At 44.4% G+C, this 11,531-nt stretch overlaps 1 pseudogene; it reads left to right on the top strand.

Moving 5' to 3' along the window:
• The first annotated feature begins 550 nt into the window (after positions 1-550).
• Positions 551-10,907, top strand: LOC123160588 (protein argonaute 4B-like; annotated as a pseudogene).
• Positions 10,908-11,531: the final 624 nt, after the last annotated feature.

Below are 11,531 nucleotides of genomic sequence, written 5' to 3'. Positions count from 1 at the left end.
GCAGTTTTGTTTTACTTTTCAAGGATGAGTATCTTTACTTTGAAAATGAGTTGGTCATATTTCTATTGGAAATGAGGTGATGTTGCTTAAGATCACGGAAGCTTGGGTTGATGGAGTGCTTGTATTTAGTTTTTGTTTTGACCTTGTGAAACTTGCTACCTATGGATGAAACTGTGTAATATTGATGAAACTATGTATATGTACGGATGAAACTTGCTACTATTGGTAACATGTGTTGGATATATATGTGTTCATGACTATTGGTAATATGTGTTGAATATGCTATATTGGTCATATAAATATATTTGTGTTTGATTTTCTGTGAAAATGAATTGATATAAGAAAAAACAAAATTAAATGGGGCAATATAGTCACTTTGCCATCTGCTGGATGCCGTTAGCCTTCTAACGGGGCTAACCCCGTTAAGAGGCTTTGCCATCCGCCGACCATGCCTTTGCCATCTGCCATGGCAGATGGCAAAGTGCCAGATTCCAGTAGTGTAATCATCTGACCTTTCGCACATGCAGAGAGCTCCGCCTGTCCTGCCAAGATGGACCCGAGTGATAGAGGCCCAGATGAGTTACCACCACCACCTCCTCTGCCTCCGGATGTGGTGCCCATCAAAGCAGAAGAAGATGTCGCCGAGGAACCGCCTCCAAACAAGCCATCAAAGCCCAAAAGGCTCCCAATGGCTAGGCCTGGGCTAGGGAAGAGAGGGCACACCATCCAGCTACTTGCTAACCACTATAAAGTCTCCTTCAAGGGTTCAGAGGAATTTTTCTACCACTACCATGTGAGCACGCTTTACTTGCTTTCCACATGCTAATTCACCACCTAGTAATTTCAAAAGTAACGTTAATTTCCATATCCCCATGCTATCTGGCACTGTCGATGTGTAGGTTAATCTAAAGTATGAGGATGATCAACCTGTTGTTGAAAAGGGGATAGGGAGAAAGGTGCAGGATAAACTGCTGCAAATGTACCATTCCGATCTTGCGAACAAGGACTTTGCATATGATGGTGAGAAGAGCCTCTTTACAATTGGGGCTCTTCCCCAAGTACACAATGAATTCACTGTAGTATTGGAAGACATTGGAAGTGGAAAGTGAGTTCTACTCCTTGACCTTCTTGCAGGCTATCTGCCCCTATGTAGTACTACATAGCATCCTCTGTGTTCAGTATAACCCAATTATTAGTTGGTTGTAGGAGCTCTGGAGGTAATAGTGGCAATAGTCCTGAAGGTAGTGACACGAAGAGAGTGAGGAGGCCTTACCAGTCAAAGATTATAAAAGTGGAGCTGAGCTTTGCGGCGAAAATCCCTATGGCCGCAATCGCGCAGGCCATTAGAGGTGAAGAATCAGAGAACTCCCTTGAGGCTATTCGAGTTCTTGATATCATACTAAGGCAGCATTTTGCAAAACAATATGTATCTTATGTGAAACTTTGGGTAAGCGTTCCTACTCCCAACAGGGGAGCCGCATAGGTTATATATTGATTAATGACTTGTGTTACAAGAGTTGGCAGAGTCTTATCTAACCAACAAGAGATATTACAGGAGATCTTAAACAGGAGATAGAAAGAGATACAACACCTAACTACTCCATCGGGATATAAGAGATACTCGGCCCAACAGCCTCATAACAATGTGTTTAACATCCTCCCTTAATCTGAACTTCTCAAGTTCAGATTACGCTTGAATTCTTCAAACAATCCTGTTGACAGTGCTTTAGTAAATCCATCAGCCACTTGATCCTTTGAAGGTATAAACCGAATCTGCAATTCTTTGCTAGCAACTCTCTCTCTAACAAAATGATAATCAATCTCGATATGTTTCGTTCTAGCATGAAAAACAGGGTTGGCAGAGAGATAAGTACCTCCAATATTGTCACACCAAAGACATGGAGTTTGTGTATGAAATATTCCAAGTTCTCTGAGCAAAGACTTGACCCATATAATTTCTGCAGTAGCATTAGCTAGTGCTTTGTATTCTGCCTCAGTACTTGATCTTGACACAGTGGTTTGTTTCTTTGCACACCAAGAGATTAAGTTGAGTCCAAAGAATACTACAAAACCACCTGTAGACCTTCTGTCATCTAAGCAACCTGCCCAGTTAGAATCAGAAAAGGCACTAACAAGTGTAGAGGTTGATTTGGTAAACGTTAGTCCAATGCTTAGTGTATTCTTCACATATCTCAGTATATGTTTAGCAGCCGTCCAATGAGCAGAGGTAGGTGCATGAAGATACTGACACGCCTTATTGACAGCAAATGAAATATCAGGCCTCGTAAGTGTCAAGTACTGAAGTGCTCCTACCAGACTCCTGTATTTAGTACCATCCTCTTGATTCAAAGGCACACCCTCTGTGAGAGACAACTTTTCTGAGCTGGAGAGAGGAGTTGGTGATGGTTTACAGCCCTGCAATCCTGCCTTGCTCAAAAGATCAGTGGCATATTTCTCTTGAGAGAGATGAAGACCACCTTCCTGGTTTCGCTTGACTTCAATACCAAGGAAAAAATGTAAGTCGCCAAGATCTTTTAGAGCAAAATCTGCCTGTAAATCTTGCAAGAGAGCCGTAACTGCCTTATTGGAGGAACTTGTGACAATAATATCATCAACATAGATAAGCACAAAAATAGTTGTGTTGGAACGGCGATAGATAAACAGAGAAGTATCAGACTTGGAAGGAACAAAACCAAGACTTTGCAATTTGGAGCTCAAGCGAGAGTACCATGCTCGTGGAGCCTGTTTCAGTCCATAAAGTGATTTATCTAGTCTGCAGACATGGAATGGCCTGTTTGGATCTTCAAATCCAGGAGGTTATTTCATATATACTTCCTCTTCCAGAACACCATGAAGAAACGCGTTCTGCACAACTAATTGACGAAGGCACCAGCCACGAGAGATAGCAATAGAAAGAACCAGACGAATAGTTGCTGCTTTAATAACGGGACTGAAAGTATCCTCATAATCAAGCCCATACCTCTGTTTGAATCCTTTAGCAACAAGACGTCCTTTATAACGGTCAATGGTACCATCTGACTTCCGTTTGATGCGAAAAACCCACTTGCAATCAATAAGGTTGGTAACCGGAGAAGAAGGAACAAGGTGCCATGTATGATTTTTCTGAAGGGCACAAAACTCTTCATCCATGGCATGTTTCCATTTTGGATCACCAAGCGCTTCACGAACAGTGCGAGGTTCTCCTGTAGACGTATCAGATACAACCAAGCCATATTTAGTTTTATAATTAACATAAGTAATGGTGCCTGATCGAAGTCGTGTACGAGGTGGTTGTAGCGGCACAGAAGATCCAGGAGCAGCAGAATCCGCCTGGACAGCTGACAGAGGCGATCCCGAGGCAGCTGTCACAGTCGCTTTCGCTGTCGGATCATCTGTGGCAGAACCAGAAGGCGTTGAAGTAGATCGCGCCACAGAAGATCCAGGGGGATCCAGTGGTGCACGCTCGGGTGGAGCGCTGGTCCCGCCTGCGGTCCCGCCTGACGCAGAGGCAGGCTGTCGCCTGGCGTAGACGCGCGGAGATGGCGCATAGCGCCCGGATGGTGGGTCCCGGCTGGTCGGGTTGTCCCCTGGGGGGCTGGTAGATTGCACACGCGTCCGCCACGGTACGGGCGGCCGATCCCAAAGCAGATCCGGACCCAGTCAGCGATCCCGAGGCGGATTCTGCAGCAGTCTGCCGCACCGATCCCGAGGGAGATTCAGCTGGATTTGCTGCATCCAAATCAGGGTCATTCTGCACAAGATTTTCAGAAAAAATTGCACCATTCTCCATTCCATTTTCTGCACTGTTTAATCCTGTAGCAGGAAGCTCATAGGGAACCAGAGAGGAATTAGTCAATATGGAATCATCATTATGAACACCCACACAATCATCGCTAAGAAGACGAGAAGGAAGAAGAAGGATTTCCTTCTTGAGAAGAGCACCGGCGTTGGGATGGAGTTTTTCAAAAGGAAACTGGGTTTCGTCAAACACAACATCACGAGAGATGTACACACGTCCAGTGGATACATCAAGACATTTTACCCCTTTGTGTTGAGCACTATAACCAAGAAAGACACACTGTTTGGAGCGAAAGCTAAGTTTTCGAGAATTGTATGGACGAAGGTTGGGCCAACAGGCACAACCAAACACCCGAAGAGTTTGATAATCAGGTTTGACATGCAAAAGGCATTCAGTGGGTGTTTCATTAGAAATAGTTCGACTTGGTCACATATTAATGAGATGAACGGCGGTAAGAAAAGCTTCATCCTAAAATTTGAGGGGCATAGAGGCATTAGCGAGAAGAGCTAACCCTACTTCAACAACATGCCTATGCTTGCGTTCAGCAGAGCCGTTTTGTTGGTGTGCGTGAGGGCATGACACATGGTGAGATATACCTATTTGTTGAAAGAAGGAATTCAATTTTTCATACTCACCACCCCAGTCTGACTGCATGGCAAAAATTTTGCAATCAAACTTGCGTTCAACGAGGGCTTGAAAATTGTGGAAAACTTGAAACACATCTGAACGCTTTTTAAGAAGATATATCCAAGTATATTTGCTAAAGTCATCAATAAAGCTCACATAGTAAGAGTGTCGACCAACAGAGGTGGGTGCTGAGCCCCAAACATTAGAGAAAATAAGTTGCAAGGGTTTTGTAGACACACTAGTAGAGACAGGATATGGTAGTTGATGACTTTTTGCTTTTTGACATGAATCACACACAGTTTCTAAATTTCTCTCACCAACAATTGGGATTTTATTCCTACTAAGAATTTGATGAACAGTAGCAAAAGACGGATGACCTAATCGACTATGCCACCTTTCAGCAGAAAGCTTGATACAACCATAGACTTGTTTATTGAATTTGCAATACTTGGGAAGCAACGAGTAGAGCCCTTGCACACAAATACCCCTATGAAGAACCCTCTTCGTGACCTGATCCTTGATCAAAAAGAAGAAAGGGTGAAACTCTAGAAACACATTATTATCAAGAGCAATTCTATGGACAGATAGAAGATTCTTAGCAGCATTAGGAACATGCAAGATGCCATTGAGTTCAAGATTTGTGTGTGGGGTTTCAATGATTGATTTTCCAATATGACTAATTTCCATACCTGGACCATTTGCAGCTGTGTAGATTTGATCATTGCCACTGTACTTTTCATGCATCGTCAGCTTGTCCAGCTCTCCAGTGATATGATTAGTGGCACCTGTATCCATATACCAATTTGTATCTACACCATATGACATGTCAACAGCGGCTGCAACTTTTTTTCTTTGAGAATTGTCCTCAGCATAGCGAAAATCACAATCTTTAGCTATGTGGTTTGTTCTTTAACACATTTGGCACTTCCCTTCGTATCCCTCGTAGCCCTGGAAATTGCGCCCCCGATTGTTGTTGCCGGGGGGGCGCCTGTTGTTTCCACCGCGAGGGTTGCCCTGGTAGTGGCCGCCACCTCCACCAGAATAGCTGCCACCACCACCGTTGTGGTAGCCGCCGCCGCCCGGATAGCCGCCGCCACCACTGTTGTTTGGGTGGTAGCCGCCGCCACTGCCCTGGTTGTCGCCGCTGTTGTGGTAGCCACCGCCACCACTCTACTGTCCTCCGCCTCCTCCGTACTGGCCGCCTCCACCACGGGATCCACCACCACCTCCACCACTCCATTGGTTTTGGTAGGTTTTGGTGTTGCCCTGACGACCACGAGATGCAGTATTCGCCGATGACTTGAAGGATCCGGCATTTGTTCCATGGAACATCTCGACCCGCTGATCGAAGTTTGCTACCATGGAGAAGAGGATGTCGACGGAGACCGGTTCTGTCCTTGCGTCGAGCGCCGAGATAATGGGCTGGTATTCCATGTCCAACCCAGCGATGATGAAGGAGAGCAGTTCATCCTCGCCGATCGGCTTGCCCGCCGCTGCAAGCTCGTCGGAGAGGGCACGCATGTGACCAAAGTATGCAGCCGCCGTCTGGGAGCCTTTCTGGGCGTTGGTGAGGGCGACTCGTATGTTGTTGGCGCGTGAGAGAGACATGGCCGAGAACATGTTCCCAAGCGCTGTCCAGATCGCATGTGATTTCTCAAGCGAAGCAACCTGGACGAGTACTTCTTTGGATAGGTTTCTGAGGAGGTAAGCGACGATTTGTTGGTCTTGGATGAGCCATTGGGAGTAGGCAGGGTTCACAACAACCTGATCCTACCCTTCTGCGTTTTTGGTGGTAAGTGTTTTTGGTGGTTCTTCAATGGTTTGATCTAGGTAGCCGAAGAGGCCGGCACCCATGATCTGCGATCTTGCCTGTGCGCGCCATAAGATGTAATTGGTTCGGGTAAGTGGCTCGGAGGTGTTGTAGTTGAGGCTGGAGTTGATGGTGGAGGAAGAAGAAGACATGGCTGAAAGCGGGCTGGGGTTTTGGCGCAGGTGGAAGGAAGGTGCCTAGGGTTCTTGGCGCAGGCAGATCGATCAAGATGTGGCGGAAGAGGTTGCTCTGTATACCATGTGAAACTTTGGGTAAGCGTTCCTACTCCCAACAGGGGAGCCGCATAGGTTATATATTGATTGATGACTTGTGTTACAAGAGTTGGCAGAGTCTTATCTAACCAACAAGAGATATTACAGGAGATCTTAAACAGGAGATAGAAGGAGATACAACACCTAACTACTCCATCGAGATATAAGAGATACTCGGCCCAACAGCCTCATAACAATGTGTTTAACATCTTAATGAATGTCTTGCTCCCATGCCTCTCACAAGCATTACTCTGCGCTTATGCTCTAGATATGCCTTCATGCCCTGACCATGGTTAATTTTTCTGACTATTCACAGGGGCTGTCTTCTAGTCCGCCAATCATTTTTTCCACAATAATCCTAAAAGTTTCATTGATTTGGGCGGCGGTTTGTTGGGATGCCAAGGATTTCACTCAAGTTTCCGTGGTGCACAGAGTGGACTCTCCCTAAATATTGGTATGCATCTCACACTATTGTATTGTCATATAACTCCATCGGCCACAAGCTATTTAACGTTGTCATGTCAAACTTATTTTAACTTGCAGATGTTTCGACTACCATGATAGTTAAACCTGGTCCTGTTGTCGATTTTCTTCTTGCTAACCAGATGGTTCGTCGCACCGACGAAATTAACTGGCCAAAGGTTAGTTGTATCTTTGATGTTCTTGATAATATAGCATGAACAATCATCCTACTATATTTATTTTGATAATTCTAATTTGGATGTTTTTGCCTCGCAGGCCAAGCGTACCCTCAAGAGCTTGAGGATAAAAACCACTCACACAAATTCAGAGTTCAAGATAATTGGTTTGACTGAGAAAAATTGCAACAAACAAACGTGAGAGTTCCTCCTTACCATTTAATTCATTTTACCAGTGCTTATAAATTAGTAATTTGGCAAGATGTCTTATTGTTTACCAGCATTTTATGCTATATTTATCGATTGCTTTGTGATTGGCGTGCTTAACTAGGTTTCCATTGAGGCGGAGGAATGGTGACAACGGAGACACTGATACTGTTGAAATAACAGTCTATGATTACTTCATACAGAACAGAGGCATAGAACTGCGCTATTCTGGTAATCTTCCATGTATCAATGCTGGGAGGCCAAACCGTCCAACTTACTTCCCTGTCGAGGTTCGTCTCAGTTATGCTATTTCACACCCTTAATCGTCTCTCCTTCGGAAATTTCATCGACGATCTGATGTCCTGGTGAACTTTTCGCATGGCCAGCTTTGCACGCTTGTTCCTCTGCAAAGATACACCAAAGCTCTGTCTACTCTGCAGAGGTCCTCACTTGTCGAGAAGTCCAGACAAAAGCCTCATCAAAGAATGTCAACTCTTGATGATGTGAGTTATCATCTACTCCCTTCGTCCCATAATGTAAGAGCATTTTTTACACTAGTGAAAATGCTCTTATATTATGGGACGGAGGGAGTAGATTTCAGCTTGCTACCACCATATATAACTTGCTGTTTCTAGTCATATGGAAATTAACTGATAGTTCATCGTACGCTAAATGCATGGCACTTAAACGTAGCAACTATGACTCTGATCCCATGCTGAAGGCATGTGGCATTTCAATTGCCCGAAATCTTACTCAAATTGAAGGGAGGATCCTACAAGCGCCCAAGGTTAGTGACAGTTTCCCAAACATAGTTTAGCATGCTTGTGCTCGATGTTCTTCTGAATGTATCTAAGTAAGTCTTCTATATGTAGCTGAAAGCCGGTGACGGTGAAGAATTCATCCCACAAAAAGGTCGTTGGACCCTTGCGAGAAAGGTCAAAACGTTTTCTGTTCATAACATGTCATCATTGATGACCCTTCTGCTAGTTTGCTGATTCTTTTTGTTTCAGAAGCTGATTCGGACCGGTTCTGTCATGAGGTGGGCAGTTGTCAATTTCTCTGCACGTTGTGATGCTCGTGGTCTTGTCCGAGAACTTACAAGGATTGCAATTGCAATGGGGATTGTATGTTCTATTTTTGTCTACAACGTATTTAATTGTTCTTAATTTTTGTTGCTGAACTTAATTTGTTTGCAGAAAATAGAGGACCCTCATGATGTAATTGAAGAGAGCCCGTCAGTGCGACGCGCTCCCACGTTGCGGAGAGTGGACGAGATGTTTGCTCAGTTAAAATCAAAGCTACCTGGACAACCCAAGTTCCTGCTGTGTCTTCTTCCTGCAAGTTAAAACTGCGAAATTTATGGTTGGTTCATGTTTTCGGTCATCGTTATTTGGTTGCTACCATTCCCTATAAGCATGATTGCCTGTTGCAGAATATATAATATATATTTGCTTGAACCAGGCCCATGGAAGAGGAAGTGTCTTGCCGAAGTTGGCATTTTCACACAATGTCTAGCTCCTCCCCCAAGAGTCAACGATCAGTACCTAATTAATGTGCTATTGAAAATAAATGCTAAGGTTTGTTGACATGAGCTTATTTTATTTTTACTGTATTTAATGACTACTGTATATGCTTATGCTTTTGTCTTTTCACCTGTTGTTACCCAGCTTGATGGGCTAAACACACTGCTACAAGGTGAGCTACCCCCTGCACCTGCAGTATTACCCATTGTGGGGAAGGTGCCTACTATTATCTTGGGCATGGATGTGTCACATGGTCAGCCTGGGCAGTCTGATAGGCCTTCCATTGCTGCGGTAAGAGGGATACAGTTCTAATCTCTGAATAGTAGCTCAGTCGTCATCTGAATGATTGCAGATTTGATAAGTGTTTTTATGACTGTATTTGTATTTTTATGACTGTATTTGTAAGCCTACTCAGGCAGCAACTTCTACCATGGCTGACACATTTATATTTTTTAACCATTCTTCATTTCTAGTAGCTGAATTGGTATGGCTTTTGACTTTTCTTAGGTGGTTAATTCTCGCGAGTGGCCTCTCATCTCCAAATACAGAGCAACAGTGCACACTCAGTCACCCAAACTAGAAACAATGTCTTCCTTGTTTAAACCACGAGGAACGGAAGATGATGGCCTCATTTGGTAAGACATGACATCCGAATCAATCTTGAGTTCAGTTCCTTGACAACAATACTATGCGGGCATGTTCATGAATGTATGTTATATATACTTTATTGCACACACTTTCCTAATGTAAAAAATTGCATTGCACATGTCCAGGGAATCGCTTATCGACTTCTACACTAGTTCTGAGAATAGAAAACCAGATCAAGTTATTATTTTCAGGTACCAAGTTCTGAAATTATATTTGGTAATACCAGTAAATTTGTAGTTCCTGGAATGTTTTTGTACTGAAAATGGATAGTGGATGAAGTCTTAACCGCCATCTCACACAACTCATGCTAATTCCAGGGATGGAGTTAGCGAAAGCCAGTTTACTGATGTCATAAACATTGAGCTTGAGCAGATCATCCAGGTAGTTTATGTGTTTGATTTCAACATGTGATGTACAAGTATTATCCTGTATTGGACAGTATTATTTCATCTACTTTTAATCAATGCAGGCCTGCAAGTTCCTCGATGAGAAGTGGGAGCCTAAGTTCACAGTAATTGTTGCTCAGAAAAACCATCATACCAGATTTTTCCAGACTGGATGTCCGGATAATGTTTCTCCTGGTAAACTTTATTTCGACCAATCAGGGCAGAGTCCCCAACTTTTTTTGTAGAGTGAAACATGGCTTGGCGCATAAACGTGCAATTTTCTGTGAAATAATGGTAAAGCAAGTGATCATTCTGTAGGGACCGTCGTGGATAAAGAGGTCTGCCATCCCAAGAATTTCGACTTCTACATGTGTGCACATGCTGGGATGATAGTAAGTAATCTCTGCTTTCTGCTCTCGTTTTTTGTTACTACCACCACATACCAGTAAACCCGGTGATGGTCGTACTTAAGTTTGTGTTTGTTGTGTGTGCCAGGGCACGTCGAGGCCAACACATTACCATGTTCTGCATGATGAGATCGGCTTCACCGCGGATGAGCTTCAGGAATTTGTGCATTCGCTTTCATACGTGTACGTAGACACGCAGTCTAGGGCGACAGAGCTCGAGAAATTTATGCCATTCTGATAGAAAAAGAACTGTTGCCAAGCTAGGCCTGAACCCTGTTGCTGTGACCTTTTCAGGTACCAGAGGAGCACAACAGCGATATCAGTCGGTATGCGCGGCTCATGTCTTTGCTTGGCAAATAATGAGGACTGTAACTTATGTTTTGTTGTGTTTTTGCTTGGGTTGGCTTGCAGTTGCTCCGATCATGTACGCACATCTGGCGGCGGCCCAGGTAGGTACGTTCGTGAGGTTTGAAGACATGTCGGACGTGTCGTCGAGCCAGGGAGGGGGGCACACATCGGCGGGCAGCATTCCGGTGCCGGAGCTGCCTCGGCTGCACAAGAATGTGAGGAGCTCCATGTTCTTCTGCTGATTTGCTCCTGATGATGCTTGGGGTGGGGGTGAACTGTGTCTCGCTATGTGTGAGTGTCTATCTCTCTTATATCTATCTGAATAAATAGCACCTGGAACTACTCTAGCTATTGGTGCCCGAAGAACTAGTCGGTGAGTCAGTCCTTTGATGTTTATGGAAACCATGGAACTGCATGTAGTCTTTTGTGTTGGCGTTGAACCAACCGCAACCTTGGATCTACTACTATTACTAGGCTTGGATGATATGCGTGAACCGTGCATGCTGTTGGTTTTGGAGCAGTTTTAACATGGTACCTCTTACCTCCTCTTATCACATGAAAAGTAAGACTATTTTTCGCTTATAGAGAATTTATAGAGGTCGAATCAGCTCAGATGGAGCCACATGGGGCCCACAAGGCATCAGGGCACGCTACCCCCCTTGGCGCAGCTGTTGCCTTGTCGTCTCCTCATTTGCTTTCTGGCCTCCTCTCAAAGCTTCTATGGTCTGCCTTGTCCAGAAAAACTTCGTTTGGTACTGATTTCGTGGAAAACCAAAAACAGGCAAAAACCGCAACTGGCACTTGGCATCGGGTTAATATAATTGCATCGTGTATCGGAGAGGTATCTCTGGGCCTTCTCGGTAATG

This window comes from Triticum aestivum, chromosome 7B, assembly GCF_018294505.1.
Source record: "Triticum aestivum cultivar Chinese Spring chromosome 7B, IWGSC CS RefSeq v2.1, whole genome shotgun sequence".
In the NCBI taxonomy this organism is placed as follows: Eukaryota; Viridiplantae; Streptophyta; class Magnoliopsida; order Poales; family Poaceae; genus Triticum; species Triticum aestivum.
Note: the sequence above shows the minus strand (reverse complement) of the source record. Positions and strands in the feature narration are given on the sequence as shown.